General features: G+C 45.2%; 12 non-coding genes across 12 annotated transcripts; 6 read left to right on the plus strand and 6 right to left on the minus strand.

The window, feature by feature from the left end:
* Positions 1–1,321: 1,321 nt before the first annotated feature.
* trnap-agg (transfer RNA proline (anticodon AGG)) lies at positions 1,322–1,411 on the plus strand. Its single transcript is given in 2 exon segments — positions 1,322–1,357; positions 1,376–1,411. It is a non-coding gene; the product is annotated as a tRNA-Pro (tRNA).
* A 1,254-nt stretch (positions 1,412–2,665) lies between these two features.
* On the minus strand, positions 2,666–2,756 carry trnar-ucg (transfer RNA arginine (anticodon UCG)). Its single transcript is given in 2 exon segments — positions 2,666–2,701; positions 2,720–2,756. It is a non-coding gene; the product is annotated as a tRNA-Arg (tRNA).
* A 1,526-nt stretch (positions 2,757–4,282) lies between these two features.
* trnar-ucg (transfer RNA arginine (anticodon UCG)) lies at positions 4,283–4,373 on the minus strand. The gene is given in 2 exon segments: positions 4,283–4,318; positions 4,337–4,373. It is a non-coding gene; the product is annotated as a tRNA-Arg (tRNA).
* Positions 4,374–4,554: 181 nt separating this feature from the next.
* trnap-agg (transfer RNA proline (anticodon AGG)) lies at positions 4,555–4,644 on the plus strand. Its single transcript is given in 2 exon segments — positions 4,555–4,590; positions 4,609–4,644. It is a non-coding gene; the product is annotated as a tRNA-Pro (tRNA).
* A 1,255-nt stretch (positions 4,645–5,899) lies between these two features.
* trnar-ucg (transfer RNA arginine (anticodon UCG)) lies at positions 5,900–5,990 on the minus strand. The gene is given in 2 exon segments: positions 5,900–5,935; positions 5,954–5,990. It is a non-coding gene; the product is annotated as a tRNA-Arg (tRNA).
* Positions 5,991–6,171: 181 nt separating this feature from the next.
* Positions 6,172–6,261, plus strand: trnap-agg (transfer RNA proline (anticodon AGG)). The gene is given in 2 exon segments: positions 6,172–6,207; positions 6,226–6,261. It is a non-coding gene; the product is annotated as a tRNA-Pro (tRNA).
* A 4,761-nt stretch (positions 6,262–11,022) lies between these two features.
* trnap-cgg (transfer RNA proline (anticodon CGG)) lies at positions 11,023–11,112 on the plus strand. The gene is given in 2 exon segments: positions 11,023–11,058; positions 11,077–11,112. It is a non-coding gene; the product is annotated as a tRNA-Pro (tRNA).
* A 1,255-nt stretch (positions 11,113–12,367) lies between these two features.
* On the minus strand, positions 12,368–12,458 carry trnar-ucg (transfer RNA arginine (anticodon UCG)). Its single transcript is given in 2 exon segments — positions 12,368–12,403; positions 12,422–12,458. It is a non-coding gene; the product is annotated as a tRNA-Arg (tRNA).
* Positions 12,459–13,984: 1,526 nt separating this feature from the next.
* trnar-gcg (transfer RNA arginine (anticodon GCG)) lies at positions 13,985–14,075 on the minus strand. Its single transcript is given in 2 exon segments — positions 13,985–14,020; positions 14,039–14,075. It is a non-coding gene; the product is annotated as a tRNA-Arg (tRNA).
* Positions 14,076–19,081: 5,006 nt separating this feature from the next.
* Positions 19,082–19,172, plus strand: trnap-agg (transfer RNA proline (anticodon AGG)). The gene is given in 2 exon segments: positions 19,082–19,117; positions 19,137–19,172. It is a non-coding gene; the product is annotated as a tRNA-Pro (tRNA).
* A 1,255-nt stretch (positions 19,173–20,427) lies between these two features.
* trnar-ucg (transfer RNA arginine (anticodon UCG)) lies at positions 20,428–20,518 on the minus strand. The gene is given in 2 exon segments: positions 20,428–20,463; positions 20,482–20,518. It is a non-coding gene; the product is annotated as a tRNA-Arg (tRNA).
* A 181-nt stretch (positions 20,519–20,699) lies between these two features.
* trnap-cgg (transfer RNA proline (anticodon CGG)) lies at positions 20,700–20,789 on the plus strand. Its single transcript is given in 2 exon segments — positions 20,700–20,735; positions 20,754–20,789. It is a non-coding gene; the product is annotated as a tRNA-Pro (tRNA).
* Positions 20,790–23,276: the final 2,487 nt, after the last annotated feature.

Raw genomic sequence — 23,276 nt, forward strand, 5'->3', positions numbered from 1 at the left:
CAATGCTTATGAAATCGATGGCAACATAAATCGGACTGTTTCTATAATAGGCGGCCGATTACAATGCCCGCTCTTCTGCTGGACGACAAATTGAAGGTTTACTCCATTATAATTTTTCCATTTATCTCCGTCATTTCTCTCCAGCCAAATGAACTGAGTGTAGGTGTCAGCCGTGGCTCAGCGGCAGCAAAGTCAAGCAGCACTCCAGAGATTGAGCACATAATCCAGGCTGACACTCCAGTGCAGTACTGAGGTAGTGCTGCACTGTTGGTGCCCCCGTCTTGCTGGTAAGACGTTAAACCGGGCCCTCCGATCCCATGAGAGTATGCCGAAAAGAACGAGGATTTCTCGCCCATTATTTAGCTCTCAACCAAAGACACTAAAACAGAAAATCTCTTCATTAAGGTTGATAAATATTTTTGAAATTACATTGCCTCCTAAAGGAGAAATTTATGTTTCTGCTCCCTAAACATTTGCCTCTGGTCCCGCTAATCTTTCATTCGGTGACAATCTCAGCAGAAGAAAGGAGGAGTTCGACAATCTCCGAATCACGATCACTGCTCCACATTCATTCAAGATGTTGAAGAATTGCAGTGGTCTCTTTTAATTTTAACAAGATATGAGTAATGCATGGGGCACAGACCAGGAGCACCAGGGCGATTCTGACGAAATTGCATTTGAAAGTTTATTTTAGGCAATTTTCAGTTAAAAGCTCGGAAAGCGGACCAGTATCAAACTTAATAACGACGAGGATGGGATCCGCATTCTCGATTAACAGTCCATCGCCTCAACCTCTCGGCCACCTCGTCTCAACCATGCACTGCTCTCAGCCATTCCATTTCCTGGTTTTTGCATCTAAGCAGAAATACCCTGAAAGAAAGTCCACTTCACCTCTTATCCTGCCCATGCACAGAGATCTACAATGTTGAAAATGTACAATCAGCATAATGTAAGCAAAAGGCCTTCCGCTGCTTCAGTTGAGGGACTGTCAAAAATGGTCGGTTTGAAGCCAGATTCAGAACAGAAAAAGTGTCGCCGAGTTAATTGAACGACCGCGGCAGGACTCGAACCTGCAATCGTCTGATAATTGAAATACCTCGCAACCGAAGTCAGACGCCTTATCCATTAGGCCAAGGGGCCACTGATGCGGCTGTACCACTTTTTATGGGGAGAATTGTGATCAGGTTCAATTAAAATGCTCGCCAAAAAGAAACGGATTGAGGAAAAGATAAACATATTTTCACTGAATGAACAGGACTTCTGCGAGCTGGGTTTGCACCAGCGCAGGGAATCGCAATGCAACTTGAAACATAACATCGGCGGCTCGTTGGTCTAGGGGTATGATTCTCGCTTAGGGAATTTCTGTGGCTTAAAATGCGAGAGGTCCCGGGTTCAAATCCTGGACGAGCCCCGACACATTTAGTTAAACTCAACACCTCAGTGATGAAAGCTGAAATCGCTCTACGTTAAAAAAAACGGAATGATCCGGGACTGTGAGCTCTGCCATTTTAAACAGACACAGAATGATCCGGGACTGTGAGCACTCCCGGTTTAAACAGACCCAGAGTGATTAACAACTGACCACGACCCATTCCATTAAAGACAGGCCTGATTTTCAATGCTTATGAAATCGATGGCAACATAAATCGGACTGTTTCTATAATAGGCGGCCGATTACAATGCCCGCTCTTCTGCTGGACGACAAATTGAAGGTTTACTCCATTATAATTTTTCCATTTATCTCCGTCATTTCTCTCCAGCCAAATGAACTGAGTGTAGGTGTCAGCCGTGGCTCAGCGGCAGCAAAGTCAAGCAGCACTCCAGAGATTGAGCACATAATCCAGGCTGACACTCCAGTGCAGTACTGAGGTAGTGCTGCACTGTTGGTGCCCCCGTCTTGCTGGTAAGACGTTAAACCGGGCCCTCCGATCCCATGAGAGTATGCCGAAAAGAACGAGGATTTCTCGCCCATTATTTAGCTCTCAACCAAAGACACTAAAACAGAAAATCTCTTCATTAAGGTTGATAAATATTTTTGAAATTACATTGCCTCCTAAAGGAGAAATTTATGTTTCTGCTCCCTAAACATTTGCCTCTGGTCCCGCTAATCTTTCATTCGGTGACAATCTCAGCAGAAGAAAGGAGGAGTTCGACAATCTCCGAATCACGATCACTGCTCCACATTCATTCAAGATGTTGAAGAATTGCAGTGGTCTCTTTTAATTTTAACAAGATATGAGTAATGCATGGGGCACAGACCAGGAGCACCAGGGCGATTCTGACGAAATTGCATTTGAAAGTTTATTTTAGGCAATTTTCAGTTAAAAGCTCGGAAAGGGGACCAGTATCAAACGTAATAACGACGAGGATGGGATCCGCATTCTCGATTAACAGTCCATCGCCTCAACCTCTCGGCCACCTCGTCTCAACCATGCACTGCTCTCAGCCATTCCATTTCCTGGTTTTTGCATCTAAGCAGAAATATCCTGAAAGAAAGTCCACTTCACCTCTTATCCTGCCCATGCACACAGATCTACAATGTTGAAAATGTACAATCAGCTTAATGTAAGCAAAAGGCCTTCCGCTGCTTCAGTTGAGGGACTGTCAAAAATGGTCGGTTTGAAGCCAGATTCAGAACAGAAAAAGTGTCGCCGAGTTAATTGAACGACCGCGGCAGGACTCGAACCTGCAATCGTCTGATAACTGAAATACCTCGCAACCGAAGTCAGACGCCTTATCCATTAGGCCACGCGGCCACTGATGCGGCTGTACCTCTTTTTATGGGGAGAATTGTGATTAGATTCAAATAAAATGCTCGCCAAAAAGAAACGGATTGAGGAAAAGATAAACATATTTTAACTGAATGAACAGGACTTCTGCGAGCTGGGTTTGCACCAGCGCAGGGAATCGCAATGCAACTTGAAGCATAACATCGGCGGCTCGTTGATCTAGGGGTATGATTCTCGCTTAGGGAATTTCTGTGGCTTAAAATGCGAGAGGTCCCGGGTTCAAATCCCGGACGTAGCCCCGACACATTTAGTTAAACTCAACACCTCAGTGATGAAAGCTGAAATCGCTCTACGTTAAAAAAAACGGAATGATCCGGGACTGTGAGCTCTGCCATTTTAAACAGACACAGAATGATCCGGGACTGTGAGCACTCCCGGTGTAAACAGACCCAGAGTGATTAACAACTGACCACGACCCATTCCATTAAAGACAGGCCTGATTTTCAATGCTTATGAAATCGATGGCAACATAAATCGGACTGTTTCTATAATAGGCGGCCGATTACAATGCCCGCTCTTCTGCTGGACGACAAATTGAAGGTTTACTCCATTATAATTTTTCCATTTATCTCCGTCATTTCTCTCCAGCCAAATGAACTGAGTGTAGGTGTCAGCCGTGGCTCAGCGGCAGCAAAGTCAAGCAGCACTCCAGAGATTGAGCACATAATCCAGGCTGACACTCCAGTGCAGTACTGAGGTAGTGCTGCACTGTTGGTGCCCCCGTCTTGCTGGTAAGACGTTAAACCGGGCCCTCCGATCCCATGAGAGTATGCCGAAAAGAACGAGGATTTCTCGCCCATTATTTAGCTCTCAACCAAAGACACTAAAACAGAAAATCTCTTCATTAAGGTTGATAAATATTTTTGAAATTACATTCCCTCCTAAAGGAGAAATTTATGTTTCTGCTCCCTAAACATTTGCCTCTGGTCCCGCTAATCTTTCATTCGGTGACAATCTCAGCAGAAGAAAGGAGGAGTTCGACAATCTCCGAATCATGATCACTGCTCCACATTCATTCAAGATGTTGAAGAATTGCAGTGGTCTCTTTTAATTTTAACAAGATATGAGTAATGCATGGGGCACAGACCAGGAGCACCAGGGCGATTCTGACGAAATTGCATTTGAAAGTTTATTTTAGGCAATTTTCAGTTAAAAGCTCGGAAAGGGGACCAGTATCAAACGTAATAACGACGAGGATGGGATCCGCATTCTCGATTAACAGTCCATCGCCTCAACCTCTCGGCCACCTCGTCTCAACCATGCACTGCTCTCAGTCATTCCACTTCCTGGTTTTTGCATCCATGCAGAAATACCCTGAAAGAAAGTCCACTTCACCTCTTATCCTGCCCATGCACACAGATCTACAATGTTGAAAATGTACAATCAGCTTAATGTAAGCAAAAGGCCTTCCGCTGCTTCAGTTGAGGGACTGTCAAAAATGGTCGGTTTGAAGCCAGATTCAGAACAGAAAAAATGTCGCCGAGTTAATTGAACGACCGCGGCAGGACTCGAACCTGCAATCGTCTGATAACTGAAATACCTCGCAACCGAAGTCAGACGCCTTATCCATTAGGCCACGCGGCCACTGATGCGGCTGTACCTCTTTTTATGGGGAGAATTGTGAGCAGATTCAATTAAAATGCTCGCCAAAAAGAAACGGATTGAGGAAAAGATAAACATATTTTAACTGAATGAACAGGACTTCTGCGAGCTGGGTTTGCACCAGCGCAGGGAATCGCAATGCAACTTGAAGCATAACATCGGCGGCTCGTTGATCTAGTGGTATGATTCTCGCTTAGGGAATTTCTGTGGCTTAAAATGCGAGAGGTCCGGGGTTCAAATCCCGGACGAGCCCCGACACATTTAGTTAAACTCAACACCTCAGTGATGAAAGCTGAAATCGCTCTACGTTAAAAAAAACGGAATGATCCGGGACTGTGAGCTCTGCCATTTTAAAAAGACACAGAATGATCCGGGACTGTGAGCACACCCGGTGTAAACAGACCCAGAGTGATTAACAACTGACCACGACCCATTCCATTAAAGACAGGCCTGATTTTCAATGCTTATGAAATCGATGGCAACATAAATCGGACTGTTTCTATAATAGGCGGCCGATTACAATGCCCGCTCTTCTGCTGGACGACAAATTGAAGGTTTACTCCATTATAATTTTTCCATTTATCTCCGTCATTTCTCTCCAGCCAAATGAACTGAGTGTAGGTGTCAGCAGTGGCTCAGCGGCAGCAAAGTCAAGCAGCACTCCAGAGACTTGAGCACATAATCCAGGCTGACACTCCAGTGCAGTACTGAGGTAGTGCTGCACTGTTGGTGCCCCCGTCTTGCTGGTAAGACGTTAAACCGGGCTCTCCGATCCCATGAGAGTATGCCGAAAAGAACGAGGATTTCTCGCCCATTATTTAGCTCTCAACCAAAGACACTAAAACAGAAAATCTCTTCATTAAGGTTGATAAATATTTTTGAAATTACATTGCCTCCTAAAGGAGAAATTTATGTTTCTGCTCCCTAAACATTTGCCTCTGGTCCCGCTAATCTTTCATTCGGTGACAATCTCAGCAGAAGAAAGGAGGAGTTCGACAATCTCCGAATCATGATCACTGCTCCACATTCATTCAAGATGTTGAAGAATTGCAGTGGTCTCTTTTAATTTTAACAAGATATGAGTAATGCATGGGGCACAGACCAGGAGCACCAGGGCGATTCTGACGAAATTGCATTTGAAAGTTTATTTTAGGCAATTTTCAGTTAAAAGCACGGAAAGGGGACCAGTATCAAACGTAATAACGACGAGGATGGGATCCGCATTCTCGATTAACAGTCCATCGCCTCAACCTCTCGGCCACCTCGTCTCAACCATGCACTGCTCTCAGTCATTCCATTTCCTGGTTTTTGCATCTAAGCAGAAATACCCTGAAAGAAAGTCCACTTCACCTCTTATCCTGCCCATGCACACAGATCTACAATGTTGAAAATGTACAATCAGCTTAATGTAAGCAAAAGGCCTTCCGCTGCTTCAGTTGAGGGACTGTCAAAAATGGTCGGTTTGAAGCCAGATTCAGAACAGAAAAAGTGTCGCCGAGTTAATTGAACGACCGCGGCAGGACTCGAACCTGCAATCGTCTGATAACTGAAATACCTCGCAACCGAAGTCAGACGCCTTATCCATTAGGCCACGCGGCCACTGATGCGGCTATACCTCTTTTTATGGGGAGAATTGTGAGCAGATTCAATTAAAATGCTCGCCAAAAAGAAACGGATTGAGGAAAAGATAAACATATTTTAACTGAATGAACAGGACTTCTGCGAGCTGGGTTTGCACCAGCGCAGGGAATCGCAATGCAACTTGAAGCATAACATCGGCGGCTCGTTGATCTAGGGGTATGATTCTCGCTTAGGGAATTTCTGTGGCTTAAAATGCGAGAGGTCCCGGGTTCAAATCCCGGACGAGCCCCGACACATTTAGTTAAACTCAACACCTCAGTGATGAAAGCTGAAATCGCTCTACGTTAAAAAAAACGGAATGATCCGGGACTGTGAGCTCTGCCATTTTAAACAGACACAGAATGATCCGGGACTGTGAGCACACCCGGTGTAAACAGACCCAGAGTGATTAACAACTGACCACGACCCATTCCATTAAAGACAGGCCTGATTTTCAATGCTTATGAAATCGATGGCAACATAAATCGGACTGTTTCTATAATAGGCGGCCGATTACAATGCCCGCTCTTCTGCTGGACGACAAATTGAAGGTTTACTCCATTATAATTTTTCCATTTATCTCCGTCATTTCTCTCCAGCCAAATGAACTGAGTGTAGGTGTCAGCAGTGGCTCAGCGGCAGCAAAGTCAAGCAGCACTCCAGAGACTTGAGCACATAATCCAGGCTGACACTCCAGTGCAGTACTGAGGTAGTGCTGCACTGTTGGTGCCCCCGTCTTGCTGGTAAGACGTTAAACCGGGCCCTCCGATCCCATGAGAGTATGCCGAAAAGAACGAGGATTTCTCGCCCATTATTTAGCTCTCAACCAAAGACACTAAAACAGAAAATCTCTTCATTAAGGTTGATAAATATTTTTGAAATTACATTGCCTCCTAAAGGAGAAATTTATGTTTCTGCTCCCTAAACATTTGCCTCTGGTCCCGCTAATCTTTCATTCGGTGACAATCTCAGCAGAAGAAAGGAGGAGTTCGACAATCTCCGAATCATGATCACTGCTCCACATTCATTCAAGATGTTGAAGAATTGCAGTGGTCTCTTTTAATTTTAACAAGATATGAGTAATGCATGGGGCACAGACCAGGAGCACCATGGCGATTCTGACGAAATTGCATTTGAAAGTTTATTTTAGGCAATTTTCAGTTAAAAGCACGGAAAGGGGACCAGTATCAAACGTAATAACGACGAGGATGGGATCCGCATTCTCGATTAACAGTCCATCGCCTCAACCTCTCGGCCACCTCGTCTCAACCATGCACTGCTCTCAGTCATTCCATTTCCTGGTTTTTGCATCTAAGCAGAAATACCCTGAAAGAAAGTCCACTTCACCTCTTATCCTGCCCATGCACACAGATCTACAATGTTGAAAATGTACAATCAGCTTAATGTAAGCAAAAGGCCTTCCGCTGCTTCAGTTGAGGGACTGTCAAAAATGGTCGGTTTGAAGCCAGATTCAGAACAGAAAAAGTGTCGCCGAGTTAATTGAACGACCGCGGCAGGACTCGAACCTGCAATCGTCTGATAACTGAAATACCTCGCAACCGAAGTCAGACGCCTTAGCCATTAGGCCACGCGGCCACTGATGCGGCTGTACCTCTTTTTATGGGGAGAATTGTGATCAGATTCAATTAAAATGCTCGCCAAAAAGAAACGGATTGAGGAAAAGATAAACATATTTTAACTGAATGAACAGGACTTCTGCGAGCTGGGTTTGCACCAGCGCAGGGAATCGCAATGCAACTTGAAGCATAACATCGTCGGCTCGTTGATCTAGGGGTATGATTCTCGCTTAGGGAATTTCTGTGGCTTAAAATGCGAGAGGTCCCGGGTTCAAATCCTGGACGAGCCCCGACACATTTAGTTAAACTCAACACCTCAGTGATGAAAGCTGAAATCGCTCTACGTTAAAAAAAAACGGAATGATCCGGGACTGTGAGCTCTGCCATTTTAAACAGACACAGAATGATCCGGGACTGTGAGCACTCCCGGTGTAAACAGACCCAGAGTGATTAACAACTGACCACGACCCATTCCATTAAAGACAGGCCTGATTTTCAATGCTTATGAAATCGATGGCAACATAAATCGGACTGTTTCTATAATAGGCGGCCGATTACAATGCCCGCTCTTCTGCTGGACGACAAATTGAAGGTTTACTCCATTATAATTTTTCCATTTATCTCCGTCATTTCTCTCCAGCCAAATGAACTGAGTGTAGGTGTCAGCCGTGGCTCAGCGGCAGCAAAGTCAAGCAGCACTCCAGAGACTTGAGCACATAATCCAGGCTGACACTCCAGTGCAGTACTGAGGTAGTGCTGCACTGTTGGTGCCCCCGTCTTGCTGGTAAGACGTTAAACCGGGCCCTCCGATCCCATGAGAGTATGCCGAAAAGAACGAGGATTTCTCGCCCTTTATTTAGCTCTCAACCAAAGACACTAAAACAGAAAATCTCTTCATTAAGGTTGATAAATATTTTTGAAATTACATTGCCTCCTAAAGGAGAAATTTATGTTTCTGCTCCCTAAACATTTGCCTCTGGTCCCGCTAATCTTTCATTCGGTGACAATCTCAGCAGAAGAAAGGAGGAGTTCGACAATCTCCGAATCACGATCACTGCTCCACATTCATTCAAGATGTTGAAGAATTGCAGTGGTCTCTTTTAATTTTAACAAGATATGAGTAATGCATGGGGCACAGACCAGGAGCACCAGGGCGATTCTGACGAAATTGCATTTGAAAGTTTATTTTAGGCAATTTTCAGTTAAAAGCTCGGAAAGGGGACCAGTATCAAACGTAATAACGACGAGGATGGGATCCGCATTCTCGATTAACAGTCCATCGCCTCAACCTCTCGGCCACCTCGTCTCAACCATGCACTGCTCTCAGCCATTCCATTTCCTGGTTTTTGCATCTAAGCAGAAATACCCTGAAAGAAAGTCCACTTCACCTCTTATCCTGCCCATGCACACAGATCTACAATGTTGAAAATGTACAATCAGCATAATGTAAGCAAAAGGCCTTCCGCTGCTTCAGTTGAGGGACTGTCAAAAATGGTCGGTTTGAAGCCAGATTCAGAACAGAAAAATTGTCGCCGAGTTAATTGAACGACCGCGGCAGGAGTCGAACCTGCAATCGTCTTGATAATTGAAATACCTCGCAATCGAAGTCAGACGCCTTATCCATTAGGCCACGCGGCCACTGATGCGGCTATACCTCTTTTTATGGGGAGAATTGTGATCAGGTTCAATTAAAATGCTCGCCAAAAAGAAACGGATTGAGGAAAAGATAAACATATTTTAACTGAATGAACGGACTTCTGCGAGCTGGGTTTGCACCAGCGCAGGGAATCGCAATGCAACTTGAAACATAACATCGGCGGCTCGTTGGTCTAGGGGTATGATTCTCGCTTCGGGAATTTCTGTGGCTTAAAATGCGAGAGGTCCCGGTTCAAATCCCGGACGAGCCCCGACACATTTAGTTAAACTCAACACCTCAGTGATGAAAGCTGAAATCGCTCTACGTTAAAAAAAACGGAATGATCCGGGACTGTGAGCTCTGCCATTTTAAACAGACACAGAATGATCCGGGACTGTGAGCACTCCCGGTGTAAACAGACCCAGAGTGATTAACAACTGACCACGACCCATTCCATTAAAGACAGGCCTGATTTTCAATGCTTATGAAATCGATGGCAACATAAATCGGACTGTTTCTATAATAGGCGGCCGATTACAATGCCCGCTCTTCTGCTGGACGACAAATTGAAGGTTTACTCGATTATAATTTTTCCATTTATCTCCGTCATTTCTCTCCAGCCAAATGAACTGAGTGCAGGTGTCAGCCGTGGCTCAGCGGCAGCAAAGTCAAGCAGCACTCCAGAGACTTGAGCACATAATCCAGGCTGACACTCCAGTGCAGTACTGAGGTAGTGCTGCACTGTTGGTGCCCCCGTCTTGCTGGTAAGACGTTAAAACGGGCCCTCCGATCCCATGAGAGTATGCCGAAAAGAACGAGGATTTCTCGCCCATTATTTAGCTCTCAACCAAAGACACTAAAACAGAAAATCTCTTCATTAAGGTTGATAAATATTTTTGAAATTACATTGCCTCCTAAAGGAGAAATTTATGTTTCTGCTCCCTAAACATTTGCCTCTGGTCCCGCTAATCTTTCATTCGGTGACAATCTCAGCAGAAGAAAGGAGGAGTTCGACAATCTCCGAATCACGATCACTGCTCCACATTCATTCAAGATGTTGAAGAATTGCAGTGGTCTCTTTTAATTTTAACAAGATATGAGTAATGCATGGGGCACAGACCAGGAGCACCAGGGCGATTCTGACGAAATTGCATTTGAAAGTTTATTTTAGGCAATTTTCAGTTAAAAGCTCGGAAAGGGGACCAGTATCAAACGTAATAACGACGAGGATGGGATCCGCATTCTCGATTAACAGTCCATCGCCTCAACCTCTCGGCCACCTCGTCTCAACCATGCACTGCTCTCAGCCATTCCATTTCCTGGTTTTTGCATCTAAGCAGAAATACCCTGAAAGAAAGTCCACTTCACCTCTTATCCTGCCCATGCACACAGATCAAAAATGTTGAAAATGTACAATCAGCATAATGTAAGCAAAAGGCCTTCCGCTGCTTCAGTTGAGGGAATGTCAAAAATGGTCGGTTTGAAGCCAGATTCAGAACAGAAAAAGTGTCGCCGAGTCAATTGAACGATCGCGGCAAGGCTCGAACGTGCAATCATCTGATAACTGAAATACCTCGCAACCGAAGTCAGACGCCTTATCCATTAGGCCACGCGGCCACTGATGCGGCTGTACCTCTGTGTATGGGGAGAATTGTGATCAGATTCAATTAAAATGCTCGCCAAAAAGAAACGGATTGAGGAAAATATAAACATATTTTAAGTGAATGAACAGGACTTCTGCGAGCTGGGTTTGCACCAGCGTAGGGAATCGCAATGCAACTTGAAACATAACATCGGCGGCTCGTTGGTCTAGGGGTATGATTCTCGCTTCGGGAATTTCTGTGGCTTAAAATGCGAGAGGTCCCGGGTTCAAATCCCGGACGAGCCCCGACACATTTAGTTAAACTCAACACCTCAGTGATGAAAGCTGAAATCGCTCTACGTTAAAAAAAACGGAATGATCCGGGACTGTGAGCTCTGCGATTTTAAACAGACACAGAATGATCCGGGACTGTGAGCACTCCCGGTGTAAACAGACCCAGAGTGATTAAGAACTGACCACGACCCATTCCATTAAAGACAGGCCTGATTTTCAATGCTTATGAAATCGATGGCAACATAAATCGGACTGTTTCTATAATAGGCGGCCGATTACAATGCCCGCTCTTCTGCTGGACGACAAATTGAAGGTTTACTCCATTATAATTTTTCCATTTATCTCCGTCATTTCTCTCCAGCCAAATGAACTGAGTGTAGATGTCAGCCGTGGCTCAGCGGCAGCAAAGTCAAGCAGCACTCCAGAGACTTGAGCACATAATCCAGGCTGACACTCCAGTGCAGTACTGACGTAGTGCTGCACTGTTGGTGCCCCCGTCTTGCTGGTAAGACGTTAAACCGGGCCCTCCGATCCCATGAGAGTATGCCGAAAAGAACGAGGATTTCTCGCCCATTATTTAGCTCTCAACCAAAGACACTAAAACAGAAAATCTCTTCATTTAGGTTGATAAATATTTTTGAAATTACATTGCCTCCTAAAGGAGAAATTTATGTTTCTGCTCCCTAAACATTTGCCTCTGGTCCCGCTAATCTTTCATTCGGTGACAATCTCAGCAGAAGAAAGGAGGAGTTCGACAATCTCCGAATCACGATCACTGCTCCACATTCATTCAAGATGTTGAAGAATAGCAGTGGTCTCTTTTAATTTTAACAAGATATGAGTAATGCATGGGGCACAGACCAGGAGCACCAGGGCGATTCTGACGAAATTGCATTTGAAAGTTTATTTTAGGCAATTTTCAGTTAAAAGCTCGGAAAGGGGACCAGTATCAAACGTAATAACGACGAGGTTGGGATCCGCATTCTCGATTAACAGTCCATCGCCTCAACCTCTCGGCCACCTCGTCTCAACCATGCACTGCTCTCAGCCATTCCATTTCCTGGTTTTTGCATCTAAGCAGAAATACCCTGAAAGAAAGTCCACTTCACCTCTTATCCTGCCCATGCACACAGATCTACAATGTTGAAAATGTACAATCAGCATAGTGTAAGCAAAAGGCCTTCCGCTGCTTCAGTTGAGGGACTGTCAAAAATGGTCGGTTTGAAGCCAGATTCAGAACAGAAAAAGTGTCGTCGAGTTAATTGAACGACCGCGGCAGGACTCGAACCTGCAATCGTCTGATAACTGAAATACCTCGCAACCGAAGTCAGACGCCTTATCCATTAGGCCACGCGGCCACTGATGCGGCTGTACCTCTTTTTATGGGGAGAATTGTGATCAGATTCAATTAAAATGCTCGCCAAAAAGAAACGGATTGAGGAAAAGATAAACATACTTTAACTGAATGAACAGGACTTCTGCGAGCTGGGTTTGCACCAGCGCAGGGAATCGCAATGCAACTTGAAACATAACATCGGCGGCTCGTTGGTCTAGGGGTATGATTCGCGCTTCGGGAATTTCTGTGGCTTAAAATGCGAGAGGTCCCGGGTTCAAATCCCGGACGAGCCCCGACACATTTAGTTAAACTCAACACCTCAGTGATGAAAGCTGAAATCGCTCTACGTTAAAAAAAACGGAATGATCCGGGACTGTGAGCTCTGCCATTTTAAACAGACACAGAATGATCCGGGACTGTGAGCACTCCCGGTGTAAACAGACCCAGAGTGATTAACAACTGACCACGACCCATTCCATTAAAGACAGGCCTGATTTTCAATGCTTATGAAATCGATGGCAACATAAATCGGACTGTTTCTATAATAGGCGGCCGATTACAATGCCCGCTCTTCTGCTGGACGACAAATTGAAGGTTTACTCCATTATAATTTTTCCATTTACCTCCGTCATTTCTCTCCAGCCAAATGAACTGAGTGCAGGTGTCAGCCGTGGCTCAGCGGCAGCAAAGTCAAGCAGCACTCCAGAGACTTGAGCACATAATCCAGGCTGACACTCCAGTGCAGTACTGAGGTAGTGCTGCACTGTTGGTGCCCCCGACTTGCTGGTAAGAAGTTAAACCGGGCCCTCCGATCCCATGAGAGTATGCCGAAAAGAACGAGGATTTCTCGCCCATTATTTAGCTCTCAACCAAAGACACTAAAACAGAAAATCTCTTCATTAAGGTTGATAAATATTTTTGAAATTACATTGCCTCCTAAAGGAGAAATTTATGTTTCTGCTCCCTAAACATTTGCCTCTGGTCCCGCTAATCTTTCATTCGGTGACAATCTCAGCAGAAGAAAGGAGGAGTTCGACAATCTCCGAATCACGATCACTGCTCCACATTCATTCAAGATGTTGAAGAATTGCAGTGGTCTCTTTTAATTTTAACAAGATATGAGTAATGCATGGGGCACAGACCAGGAACACCAGGGCGATTCTGACGAAATTGCATTTGAAAGTTTATTTTAGGCAATTTTCAGTTAAAAGCTCGGAAAGGGGACCAGTATCAAACGTAATAACGACGAGGATGGGATCCGCATTCTCGATTAATAGTCCATCGCCTCAACCTCTCGGCCACCTCGTCTCAACCATGCACTGCTCTCAGCCATTCCATTTCCTGGTTTTTGCATCTAAGCAGAAATACCCTGAAAGAAAGTCCACTTCACCTCTTATCCTGCCCATGCACACAGATCTACAATGTTGAAAATGTACAATCAGCATAATGGAAGCAAAAGGCCTTCCGCTGCTTCAGTTGAGGGACTGTCAAAAATGGTCGGTTTGAAGCCAGATTCAGAACAGAAAAAGTGTCGCCGAGTTAATTGAACGACCGCGGCAGGACTCGAACCTGCAATCGTCTGATAACTGAAACACCTCGCAACCGCAGTCAGACGCCTTATCCATTAGGCCACGCGTCCACTGATGCGGCTGTATCTCTTTTTATGGGGAGAATTGTGATCAGATTCAATTAAAATGCTAGCCAAAAAGAAACGGATTGAGGAAAAGATAAACATATTTTAACTGAATGAACCGGACTTCTGCGAGCTGGGTTTGCACCAGCGCAGGGAATCGCAATGCAACTTGAAACATAACATCGGCGGCTCGTTGGTCTAGGGGTATGCTTCTCGCTTAGGGAATTTCTGTGGCTTATAAATGCGAGAGGTCCCGGGTTCAAATCCCGGACGAGCCCCGACACATTTAGTTAAACTCAACACCTCAGTGATGAAAGCTGAAATCGCTCTACGTTAAAAAAAACGGAATGATCCGGGACTGTGAGCTCTGCCATTTTAAACAGACACAGAATGATCCGGGACTGTGAGCACTCCCGGTGTAAACAGACCCAGAGTGATTAACAACTGACCACGACCCATTCCATTAAAGACAGGCCTGATTTTCAATGCTTATGAAATCGATGGCAACATAAATCGGACTGTTTCTAAAATAGGCGGCCGATTACAATGCCCGCTCTTCTGCTGGACGACAAATTGAAGGTTTACTCCATTATAATTTTTCCATTTATCTCCGTCATTTCTCTCCAGCCAAATGAACTGAGTGTAGGTGTCAGCCGTGGCTCAGCGGCAGCAAAGTCAAGCAGCACTCCAGAGACTTGAGCACATAATCCAGGCTGACACTCCAGTGCAGTACTGAGGTAGTGCTGCACTGTTGGTGCCCCCGTCTTGCTGGTAAGACGTTAAACCGGGCCCTCCGATCCCATGAGAGTATGCCGAAAAGAACGAGGATTTCTCGCCCATTATTTAGCTCTCAACCAAAGACACTAAAACAGAAAATCTCTTCATTAAGGTTGATAAATATTTTTGAAATTACATTGCCTCCTAAAGGAGAAATTTATGTTTCTGCTCCCTAAACATTTGCCTCTGGTCCCGCTAATCTTTCATTCGGTGACAATCTCAGCAGAAGAAAGGAGGAGTTCGACAATCTCCGAATCACGATCACTGCTCCACATTGATTCAAGATGTTGAAGAATTGCAGTGGTCTCTTTTAATTTTAACAAGATATGAGTAATGCATGGGGCACAGACCAGGAGCACCAGGGCGATTCTGACGAAATTGCATTTGAAAGTTTATTTTAGGCAATTTTCAGTTAAAAGCTCGGAAAGGGGACCAGTATCAAACGTAATAACGACGAGGATGGGATCCGCATTCTCGATTAACAGTCCATCGCCTCAACCTATCGGCCACCTCGTCTCAACCATGCACTGCTCTCAGCCATTCCATTTCCTGGTTTTTGCATCTAAGCAGAAATACCCTGAAAGAAAGTCCACTTCACCTCTTATCCTGCCCATGCACACAGATCTACAATGTTGAAAATGTACAATCAGCATAATGTAAGCAAAAGGCCTTCCGCTGCTTCAGTTGAGGGACTGTCAAAAATGGTCGGTTTGAAGCCAGATTCAGAACAGAAAAAGTGTCGCCGAGTTAATTGAACGACCGCGGCAGAACTCGAACCTGCAATCGTCTGATAACTGAAATACCTCGCAACCGAAGTCAGACGCCTTATCCATTAGGCCACGCGGCCACTGATGCGGCTGTGCCTCTTTTTATGGGGAGAATTGTGATCAGATTCAATTAAAATGCTCGCCAAAAAGAAACGGATTGAGGAAAAGATAAACATATTTTAACTGAATGAACAGGACTTCTGCGAGCTGGGTTTGCACCAGCGCAGGGAATCGCAATGCAATTTAAACATAACATCGGCGGCTCGTTGGTCTAGGGGTATGATTCTCGCTTCGGGAATTTCTGTGGCTTAAAATGCGAGAGATCCCGGACGAGCCCCGACACATTTAGTTAAACTCAACACCTCAGTGATGAAAGCTGAAATCGCTCTACGTTAAAAAAAAACGGAATGATCCGGGACTGTGAGCTCTGCGATTTTAAACAGACACAGAATGATCCGGGACTGTGAGCACTCCCGGTGTAAACAGACCCAGAGTGATTAACAACTGACCACGACCCATTCCATTAAAGACAGGCCTGATTTTCAATGCTTATGAAATCGATGGCAACATAAATCGGACTGTTTCTATAATAGGCGGCCGATTACAATGCCCGCTCTTCTGCTGGACGACAAATTGAAGGTTTACTCCATTATAATTTTTCCATTTATCTCCGTCATTTCTCTCCAGCCAAATGAACTGAGTGTAGATGTCAGCCGTGGCTCAGCGGCAGCAAAGTCAAGCAGCACTCCAGAGACTTGAGCACATAATCCAGGCTGACACTCCAGTGCAGTACTGAGGTAGTGCTGCACTGTTGGTGCCCCCGTCTTGCTGGTAAGACGTTAAACCGGGCCCTCCGATCCCATGAGAGTATGCCGAAAAGAACGAGGATTTCTCGCCCATTATTTAGCTCTCAACCAAAGACACTAAAACAGAAAATCTCTTCATTAAGGTTGATAAATATTTTTGAAATTACATTGCCTCCTAAAGGAGAAATTTATGTTTCTGCTCCCTAAACATTTGCCTCTGGTCCCGCTAATCTTTCATTCGGTGACAATCTCAGCAGAAGAAAGGAGGAGTTCGACAATCTCCGAATCACGATCACTGCTCCACATTCATTCAAGATGTTGAAGAATTGCAGTGGTCTCTTTTAATTTTAACAAGATATGAGTAATGCATGGGGCACAGACCAGGAGCACCAGGGCGATTCTGACGAAATTGCATTTGAAAGTTTATTTTAGGCAATTTTCAGTTAAAAGCTCGGAAAGGGGACCAGTATCAAACGTAATAACGACGAGGATGGGATCCGCATTCTCGATTAACAGTCCATCGCCTCAACCTCTCGGCCACCTCGTCTCAACCATGCACTGCTCTCAGCCATTCCATTTCCTGGTTTTTGCATCTAAGCAGAAATACCCTGAAAGAAAGTCCACTTCACCTCTTATCCTGCCCATGCACACAGATCTACAATGTTGAAAATGTACAATCAGCATAATGTAAGCAAAAGGCCTTCCGCTGCTTCAGTTGAGGGACTGTCAAAAATGGTCGGTTTGAAGCCAGATTCAGAACAGAAAAAGTGTCGCCGAGTTAATTGAACGACCGCGACAGGACTCGAACCTGCAATCGTCTGATAACTGAAATACCTCACAACCGAAGTCAGACGCCTTATCCATTAGGCCACGCGGCCACTGATGCGGCTGTACCTCTTTTTATGGGGACAATTGTGATCAGATTCAATTAAAATGCTCGCCAAAAAGAAACGGATTGAGGAAAAGATAAACATATTTTAACTGAATGAACAGGACTTCTGCGAGCTGGGTTTGCACCAGCGCAGGGAATCGCAATGCAACTTGAAACATAACATCGGCGGCTCGTTGGTCTAGGGGTATGATTCTCGCTTCGGGAATTTCTGTGGCTTAAAATGCGAGAGATCCCGGACGAGCCCCGACACATTTAGTTAAACTCAACACCTCAGTGATGAAAGCTGAAATCGCTCTACGTTAAAAAAAACGGAATGATCCGGGACTGTGAGCTCTGCCATTTTAAACAGACACAGAATGATCCGGGACTGTGAGCACTCCCGGTGTAAACAGACCCAGAGTGATTAACAACTGACCACGACCCATTCCATTAAAGACAGGCCTGATTTTCAATGCTTATGAAATCGATGGCAACATAAATCGGACTGTTTCTATAATAGGCGGCCGATTACAATGCCCGCTCTTCTGCTGGACGACAAATTGAAGGTTTACTCCATTATAATTTTTCCATTTATCTCCGTCATTTCTCTCCAGCCAAATGAACTGAGTGTATGTGTCAGCCGTGGCTCAGCGGCAGCAAAGTCAAGCAGCACTCCAGAGACTTGAGCACATAATCCAGGCTGACACTCCAGTGCAGTACTGAGGTAGTGCTGCACTGTTGGTGCCCCCGTCTTGCTGGTAAGACGTTAAACCGGGCCCTCTGATCCCATGAGAGTATGCCGAAAAGACGAGGATTTCTCGCCCATTATTTAGCTCTCAACCAAAGACACTAAAACAGAAAATCTCTTCATTAAGGTTGATAAATATTTTTGAAATTACATTGCCTCCTAAAGGAGAAATTTATGTTTCTGCTCCCTAAACATTTGCCTCTGGTCCCGCTAATCTTTCATTCGGTGACAATCTCAGCAGAAGAAAGGAGGAGTTCGACAATCTCCGAATCGCGATCACTGCTCCACATTCATTCAAGATGTTGAAGAATAGCAGTGGTCTCTTTTAATTTTAACAAGATATGAGTAATGCATGGGGCACAGACCAGGAGCACCAGGGCGATTCTGACGAAATTGCATTTGAAAGTTTATTTTAGGCAATTTTCAGTTACAAGCTCGGAAAGGGGACCAGTATCAAACGTAATAACGACGAGGTTGGGATCCGCATTCTCGATTAACAGTCCATCGCCTCAACCTCTCGGCCACCTCGTCTCAACCATGCACTGCTCTCAGCCATTCCATTTCCTGGTTTTTGCATCTAAGCAGAAATACCCTGAAAGAAAGTCCACTTCACCTCTTATCCTGCCCATGCACACAGATCAAAAATGTTGAAAATGTACAATCAGCATAATGTAAGCAAAAGGCCTTCCGCTGCTTCAGTTGAGGGACTGTCAAAAATGGTCGGTTTGAAGCCAGATTCAGAACAGAAAAAGTGTCGCCGAGTTAATTGAACGACCGCGGCAAGGCTCGAACCTGCAATCGTCTGATAACTGAAATACCTCGCAACCGAAGTCAGACGCCTTATCCATTACGCCACGCGGCCACTGATGCGGTTGTACCTCTTTTTATGGGGAGAATTGTGATCAGATTCAATTAAAATGCTCGCCAAAAAGAAACGGATTGAGGAAAAGATAAACATATTTTAACTGAATGAACAGGACTTCTGCGAGCTGGGTTTGCACCAGCGCAGGGAATCGCAATGCAACTTGAAACATAACATCGGCGGCTCGTTGGTCTAGGGGTATGATTCTCGCTTAGGGAATTTCTGTGGCTTATAAATGCGAGAGGTCCCGGGTTCAAATCCCGGACAAGCCCCGACACATTTAGTTAAACTCAACACCTCAGTGATGAAAGCTGAAATCGCTCTACGTTAAACAAAACGGAATGATCCGGGACTGTGAGCTCTGCCATTTTAAACAGACACAGAATGATCCGGGACTGTGAGCACTCCCGGTGTAAACAGACCCAGAGTGATTAACAACTGACCACGACCCATTCCATTAAAGACAGGCCTGATTTTCAATGCTTATGAAATCGATGGCAACATAAATCGGACTGTTTCTAAAATAGGCGGCCGATTACAATGCCCGCTCTTCTGCTGGACGACAAATTGAAGGTTTACTCCATTATAATTTTTCCATTTATCTCCGTCATTTCTCTCCAGCCAAATGAACTGAGTGTAGGTGTCAGCCGTGGCTCAGCGGCAGCAAAGTCAAGCAGCACTCCAGAGACTTGAGCACATAATCCAGGCTGACACTCCAGTGCAGTACTGAGGTAGTGCTGCACTGTTGGTGCCCCCGTCTTGCTGGTAAGACGTTAAACCGGGCCCTCTGATCCCATGAGAGTATGCCGAAAAGAACGAGGATTTCTCGCCCATTATTTAGCTCTCAACCAAAGACACTAAAACAGAAAATCTCTTCATTAAGGTTGATAAATATTTTTGAAATTACATTGCCTCCTAAAGGAGAAATTTATGTTTCTGCTCCCTAAACATTTGCCTCTGGTCCCGCTAACCTTTCATTCGGTGACAATCTCAGCAGAAGAAAGGAGGAGTTCGACAATCTCCGAATCACGATCACTGCTCCACATTCATTCAAGATGTTGAAGAATTGCAGTGGTCTCTTTTAATTTTAACAAGATATGAGTAATGCATGGGGCACAGACCAGGAGCACCAGGGCGATTCTGACGAAATTGCATTTGAAAGTTTATTTTAGGCAATTTTCAGTTAAAAGCTCGGAAAGGGGACCAGTATCAAACGTAATAACGACGAGGATGGGATCCGCATTCTCGATTAACAGTCCATCGCCTCAACCTCTCGGCCACCTCGTCTCAACCATGCACTGCTCTCAGCCATTCCATTTCCTGGTTTTTGCATCTAAGCAGAAATACCCTGAAAGAAAGTCCACTTCACCTCTTATCCTGCCCATGCACACAGATCTACAATGTTGAAAATGTACAATCAGCATAATGTAAGCAAAAGGCCTTCCGCTGCTTCAGTTGAGGGACTGTCAAAAATGGTCGGTTTGAAGCCAGATTCAGAACAGAAAAAGTGTCGCCGAGTTAATTGAACGACCGCGGCAGGACTCGAACCTGCAATCGTCTGATAACTGAAATACCTCGCAACCGAAGTCAGACGCCTTATCCATTAGGCCACGCGGCCACTGATGCGGCTGTACCTTTTTTTATGGGGAGAATTGTGATCAGATTCAATTAAAATGCTCGCCAAAAAGAAACGGATTGAGGAAAAGATAAACATATTTTAACTGAATGAACAGGACTTCTGCGAGCTGGGTTTGCACCAGCGCAGGGAATCGCAATGCAACTTGAAACATAACATCGGCGGCTCGTTGGTCTAGGGGTATGATTCTCGCTTCGGGAGTTTCTGTGGCTTAAAATGCGAGAGGTCCCGGGTTCAAATCCCGGACGAGCCCCGACACATTTAGTTAAACTCAACACCTCAGTCATGAAAGCTGAAATCGCTCAACGTTAAAAAAAACGGAATGATCCGGGACTGTGAGCTCTGCCATTTTAAACAGACACAGAATGATCCGGGACTGTGAGCACTCCCGGTGTAAACAGACCCAGAGTGATTAACAACTGACCACGACCCATTCCATTAAAGACAGGCCTGATTTTCAATGCTTAAGAAAGCGATGCCAACATAAATCGGACTGTTTCTATAATAGGCGGCCGATTACAATGCCCGCTCTTCTGTTGGACGACAAATTGAAGGTTTACTCCATTATAGTTTCCCAGAGTGATGAACAACTGACCACGACCCATTCCATTATAGACAGGCCTGATTTTCAATGCTTATGAAATCGATGGCAATATCAAACGGACTGATTCTATAATAGGCGGCCGATTACGATGCCCGATTTTCTGTTGGACAACAAATGGAAGGTTTTTCCATTTTAATTTTTCCCTTTATCTCCGTCATTTCTCTCCAGCCAAATGAACTGAGTGTTGGTGTCAGCCGTGGCTCAGCGGCAGCAAAGTCAAGCACCGCTCCAGGGACTTGAGCACATAATCCAGGCTGACACTCCAGTGCTGCACTGTTGGTGCCTCCGCCTTTCTCGTAAGACGTTAAATCGGGCCCTCCGATTCCATGAGAGTGTACCGAAAAGAACGAGGATTTCTCACCCATTATATATCTCTCAACCAAAGACGCTAAAGCAGAAAATCTCGTCATTAAGGTTGATAAATATTTTTGAAATTACATTGCCTCCTAAAGGAGAAATATAATTTCTGCTCCCTAATCATTTGCCTCTGTGCCCGCTACTCTTTCATTCGGTGACAATCTCAGCAGAAGAAAGGAGGAGTTCGACAATCTCCGAATCGCTATCTCCGCTCCACCTTCATTCAAGAAGTTGAAGAATTGCAGTGGTCTCTTTTAATTTTAACAAGATATGAGTAATGCATGGTGTACAGTCCAGGAGCACCAGGGCGGTTCTGACGAAATTGCATTTCAAAGCTTATTTTAGGCAAGATTCAGTTAAATGCTCGGAAAGTGTACCAGCATCAAACGTAAAAACGACGAGGATGGGATCCAAACCCTCGCGTACAGAGCACAATGGATTAACAGTCCATCGCCTTAACCTCTCGGCCACCTCGTCTCAAACATACACTGCTCTCAGCCAATCCATTTCCTCCCTTTTGCATCTAAGCAGACATACCCTGAAAGAAAGTCCACTTCACCGCTTATCCTGCCCGTGCACACAGATCTACAATGTTGAAAATGAACAATCAGCTTAATGTAAGCAAAAGTCCTTCCGCTGCTGCAGTTGAGGGACTGTCAAAGATGGTCGGTTTGAAGCCAGATTCAGAACAGATAAAGTGTCGCCCACTTAATTAAACGACCGCGGCAAGACTCAAACCTGCAATCTTCTGATAACTGTAAAACTCACAATTGACGTCAGACGCCTTATCCATTAGGCCACGCGGCCGCTGATGATACTGCGCCTCTTTTTAAGGGGAGAATTGTGAGCAGATTCAAGGAAACTGCTCGCAAAAAGAAGTCATTAACAACTGACCACTCATAACTCTTGTGCCAAAGCCTATTGCATTTAAAACAGACATTTTTTTTTTAATTCATTGATGGGATGTGGGCGTCGCTAGCTGGTTGGCCTGCATTTAGTGCTTATCCCTAATTGCCCTTGAGAAGATGGTGGTGAGCCGCATTCTTGAACCGGTACAGTCCATATGGTGTAGGTACTCCCATAATGCTGTTCGGAAGGGAGTTCCAGGATTTTGGCCCAGCGGCAGTGAAGGACCAGCGATACAGGTCCAAGTCCGGATGGTGTGTGGCTTGGTGGGGAACTTGTAGGTGGTGATGTTCCGATGTGTCTGCTGCCCTTGTCCTTCTAAGTGGTAGAGGTCGCGGGTTTGGAAGGTGCTGTTGAAGGAGCTTTGGCGAGTTGCTGCAGTGCATCTTGTAGATGGTACACACTGCAGCCACAGTGCGCTGGTGGTGGAGGGAGTGAATGTTGAAGGTGGTGGATGGAGTGCCAATCAAGCGGGCTGCCTTATCTTGAATGGTGTCGAGCTTCTTGAGTGTTGTTGGAGCTGCACTCATCCAGGCAAGTGGAGAGTATTCCATCACACTCCCGACTTGTGCCTTACAGATGGTGGAAAGGCTTTGGGGAGTCAGGAGGTGAGACACTCGCCGCAGAATTCCCAGCCTCTGGCCTGCTCTTGTAGCCACAGTATTTACATGGCTGGTCCAGTTCAGTTTCTGATCAATGGTAACCCCTAGAATGTTGATAGTGGGGGATTCAGCGATGGTAATGCCATTGAATGTCAAGGGGAGATGGTTAGAGTCTCGCTTGTTGGAGATGGTCATTGCGTGGCAGTTGTGTGGTGCGAATGTTACTTGCCAGCCCAAGTCTGAATGTTGTCCAGGTCTTGCTGCATATGGA

This window comes from Somniosus microcephalus, unplaced genomic scaffold, assembly GCF_052327205.1.
Source record: "Somniosus microcephalus isolate GS21.2 unplaced genomic scaffold, FLI_Smic_1.0 unresolved_chr1, whole genome shotgun sequence".
NCBI classification, from domain to species: domain Eukaryota; kingdom Metazoa; phylum Chordata; class Chondrichthyes; order Squaliformes; family Somniosidae; genus Somniosus; species Somniosus microcephalus.